Raw genomic sequence first — 5,068 nt, 5'->3', positions numbered from 1 at the left:
AAATTAAATTTAAAAATAAATAAATAAAAAGCTCTAAGTGAATTGAAAAACAAAACCATAACACCCTAAAACAAAAACATTCAAATATATTGAAAATTCTAAACATGGTGTTTTGGTTTTTTTTAATGATATCCATTTTTCAGCTCGTTGGATTTTATTTTTGGATTCCATTGTGGTTGCATCACACCAATTACTAATTGTGCATTCAAAATTTATTTGCATACACACACCCCTCCAGGTACCCCATTCCTCTCCTTATTTTCCATTTTTGCACCAAACATCATAATTCATTATTAAAAGAAAAAACCAGTTGATTACATTTTCCACATGCATTCGCGCTATAAACACACATTTTAATTAATTAAAAAGAACCAGTCGTTCATGTGGTACGCGCTTTGTGTGACAAATATGCATTTTTAATTTATAATAAAATAAACTCGTTGTCACAAGTGCATGCACTACAAAAAAGTGCTACACATACATTAATTTGTAAAAAGGAACTTGCATTTAGAGACCATGAGTCGGGACGTAGTCCGGGGACATTAATACGCATCGTACAACTTAATAAGTTTTCAATGGATAAAATAAACCGTCATTTTTTATTAAGGTTAATGACCTAATAAAAATTCACCCTTTGATAATTAAATTGTAAAATGAATCTATAATTAAATTTCCATTTCCCTTCACATTGCACATTACCCTTTTCAATGCAGTATTACAAGAAAAGGGTGACATAGCCGTTAGTCGAAGTTCGTATTAGTCGTCTTAATCAGTTGAGGTTTGGTTATCAGTCGATTTTGGTTTTAGTCTAGTTTTTTATTGGTCATTTGATTGGAGTCAAGGATAGGTATGTATTTTTTTCTTTTCTACCTGATACAGGGATATTGGGTGCTTGTTTGTATGCATAGCATGAAGTTTTTGGTCGCATAAGTGCAGAGATCATGCCAAAAATTTCTTAGGATGTGGATTATTTGGGGTAGTCAGTTAGTTAGTCAAATCCATGTGAGTTTTTGTGGTCGATATCTTATCTACCATTATTTTGGTTGTTTTACATGCATTCTTTTGTGATTGTCTATGTGTGAGTGTGGTGTGTGTAAACCATCTCAATGGCATCTCCTACTCCTCCCCCGGTCCAGTATGTTCCCTTAGCGTCTCATGATTACTCATTGTTGCTAGATTTGGACCTTATTAGTAAGGTAGGATTATCCAAATTTGTGACACTTTCATTACCACTTATTCCAGAGGATTCTAATGTAGGTGATCAGTTTTTAGCATCTTACAATAAGAGGTCCAGTCCTATTTGGGATTCAGTTATCCATATGATGCCTAAGAGGCTCGGCAAAGCTTTGTCCTTATTATGTCATGGAGAACCTTTTCCTGCTTCTCATCAATTGTTCTCTAATGAGGATATTCTGAAGTTATTGCAAAAGAAGACCCATGATGTCTTGGATCCTAAGAGGGTTATCACTACTTCAAGCATTAGTGTATCCATGATCTCCAATCTTGTCTAGAAGCAATTATGTCAATTCCTTTAGGACAGTTTTATGCTTGCCAAAACCCCTTCTAACTACCTTTCAAAGGAGTTATTTATAGCTTCCCGAATGGTGCTGAAAGGAATTACCATTGATTGGAGTTCGTATCTCCTGGCCAAGATGGATTAGCATTTTATTAGAGCCACGAGGGAAAATGTGACTAATGGCACATTTGGTTCTTACCTTTCTGTTTTCTTGATGTATGTTGCCCTTGCAAAGGAAGTTCCTACATTACTAGTTAATCCTCTAGAGGTTCCTCCTCCTCCTAATACTAAAAGTCCTAATGTTATCATTGAGAATGTTGATCCCCTCCCTCTTGTGGTTATTCAAAGGAAGTGACTTAAATGAGTGGCTGAATTAGTCACCAATTCATCCCCCTCCAATCTTAATTTTTGTGTTCAATCTAGCAGTCAGCTGCTTGATTTTCTCACAACGCCAAATCTTTTCATAGCACAAGAGAGAGTGTGTGTGTGAGCGAGAGATAGCAAAATCTATGCAAAACAATGTATTTTTGAGTGAGAGATTATGAGAGAAAGCTATGGAACCTTTGAAGAAGAATACTATGTGATGATTCCATTCAAAATAGTATATTCTCTTGTGTCTTTGTGGTCTCTTGATGAATTCTATGAAGAATATGAAGAATATAATCAGTTTTGTTTAAGTTAAAGTGACATAGGAGAATAAGCTACGTGAAGTTTTCTTATTCTTGGTGTTGTTTTCCTTATTGTGGTCACGTAAAATATGAAGAAAATGCTTGTTGGTGATACAAGATAGATGTTCTTGTAGTAGATTCCCCGTTTTCTTGGTGTTCCTCTTAGGGCTCCATATTTTTGGTGCGCAGCCAGGGAAAACTACCATCAACAAGCATTAGAAGAGGCTGAAAATGAAGGAAATATCATTACTGAGAGGAGAATAATTCAATGGATGCTTGCAACATCTAAAAAACGATAAAAATACACCCAAAATGGGAATAAAAATTAATACGAAAAAATATGATAATCAAAACAAAGAACAATGAAAATAAAAAATGGCCCTAGGGAAGTGACAAATACGATGGGTAAGATAGAATGTGATTCTAGGGGCAAAAGAGCACGTTCACATGGAAGAAATGTCAAAAATATATACAAAAACGGAGTCAAAAATTAATACGAGAAAGTTCGTGCATTAAAACGGGTGTAACAAAAAGAAAAAACATCAAGGGAAACATGTTGGACAAGGCTTGTTAGGTCAAAATGCATTTTTGGTGGCATTAAGGGGTGTTCACATGGAAAAAATAGGAAAACAAGCACGAGAACACGCCGAAACGTTAATAACATAAAATCGGTGGGTTGAAACATGATGGAGGAAAAATAAAAATTGTGCAAGGAAGCAAGCCAAGCAAGGCTATTTTTTTGTCTTGGAGTTCAGCTTTCAAAAGTTCTTACATATTCGCAGCTTTCCATTCTTCTTGGGTACTGCCACAATGGGTGAAACCCATTCATTGTTAGCTATTGTATAGATAAACTCAACTTCAATGAGCTTCATCAATGTAGCTTTCACGAGAGCGGAGTAATTTGGATTCATGCATTCATGTGTCTCTGTCTTTGCCTCACATGCTTGGCATTAGACTCTAGGTGGATGTGATACATACTAACACACCGTGGGATCAATTTCCTTTAGATCTTTGTAGGACCATGAAAACACGTCCAAGTTCTCCTTCAGAAGGTCATACAAGACCGACACCTCCTCTTCTGGAAGATTGACACCCACCTTCAAGTGAAGTTTCGTACCATCAACATCCACGAATATTAATTGCTTTTCACCTTCCACTTCACAGATGAATGTCCCATGGATTGCTTTTGGTGGGTATAGATCCGACTCCTTCAAGGGAGTGGTCTCCCCTCTTATGAGGATCCATTGGAACCAACCTCACTCTTTCCATAAGGACTAAACTTGCTCCTTTAGGATGTTGAAAGGGTATCAAGGCTGTTTCGGGTTTGGTTAGAGGATTATTTATCTCTTGACCCCAGGATTCATCTTTCGAGGATGCATCCAAGAATGTCACATAAGAAGAACCTTCGGAGTTCTGGTTGGGCAGTTGGTGGTTGTTGGAAAGTGCATCGTCATCATCCTCTCTTGAGAAGAGTAGGTTAAGGCGGTAAGAGCATTGTTGAAGGAAGGCTTATTTTTCTTAATACATTTATTATGGATATTCTACATATAACATGACTCATTAGTCATTCCAAAATGAGGGTAGCATAGTAATTTTGTCTAACAGCATGGGATCTTTGGCTTCTAAGGCTTCTAGAACTTCTTTCTCATTTGTGCCTTCTACGAGTAGGGTAAGTTCTTTCAACTTGCTTTTATAGTCTTCTTCTACACTGTCTTCTTTGTCCTCTGCAAGCTCTGCTTCCGCCTTTGTAGGGGTTCTATAAAAGAAGAACAGATCCTCTGTTGTATCCTCTGCTTCTGCTTTTGCGTCTGTCTCTATCTCTATCTCTATCTCCATCTCCATCTCCATCTCCATCTCTATCTCTATCTCTATCTCTATCTCTATCTCTATCACTATCTCTATCTCTATCTCTATCTCTATCTCTATCTCTATCTCTATCTCTATCTCTATCTCTATCTCTATCTCTATCTCTATCTCTATCTCTATCTCTATCTTTGTCTATGTCTCTGTCTCTGTCTTTGTCTTTGTCTCTACTATAGCCATGTAACAAGGAAAACAATACATCCACACCTCTATCTCACTGTCAAAGGTGATTTCAAAAGTCAATTTGTGTTTAGGCACATGAGGTGTTCACCCATTGACAAAGGCTTTGCTTCTTTTAGGAGTTGGCCAGTGCCCACCACTATCAAGGATTGTGCCTCTATTTTCTTGTGAAAGAACTGTTTGACAGCTTCTTTGTCTCCTGATGTGCCATCTATTACTTCATTGGAAGAGTCTGTGGTGATGACTTCAATGGAAGTGGATCCATTGCCTTTTTGCAATCCATACAACTTCAGTATCACCTTGTTGGATCCTCTACCTAGGGTTAGGGTTCTTTTGAACCAATATGTCCATGCCCTTGCTTCAGAAAGCCATGGTCTTCCCAGCATCAACAAAGGATATGAGATCCCATAGGAATTTAGTTTTACCACCAGATAGGTCAATCAATAGTCTCATCCTACGAGGGTTGTCTTCACATATGGGAGAATGCCCAAAGGCTTAATTTTACTTTCGTCTATCAGTCTGATAAGCCACTCTGTAGGCTGTATACCTTGCAACCTTAAATCCTTCATTGTCACATCCGTCATTATATTCACTAATGAGCCTCCATCAATCAATGCATCTACTATAAAGCATCCTTCAATCCACATGCAAATCTCTAGGGTTCTAGGATCCAAGAGAGCGTTAGCCACATCCACTTCTTTCACATGCTCTGGGGCTTTATTGGACTTAGTTGTTCTTGAGGGAGAAATCCTTAGGTCTCTTCTTTTGGTCAGTATGCTTTTGAATTTCCTCTGACAGATGGGAGATAACATCAACAACTATCATAATGTTAGGTTTGGTT

The sequence above is a fragment of the Lygodium microphyllum genome, chromosome 6 (genome assembly GCF_053477565.2).
Source record: "Lygodium microphyllum isolate KBCC chromosome 6, Lygodium_microphyllum_v1.1.10, whole genome shotgun sequence".
Classification (NCBI taxonomy): Eukaryota; Viridiplantae; Streptophyta; class Polypodiopsida; order Schizaeales; family Lygodiaceae; genus Lygodium; species Lygodium microphyllum.
This window is presented reverse-complemented; position numbering follows the sequence as displayed.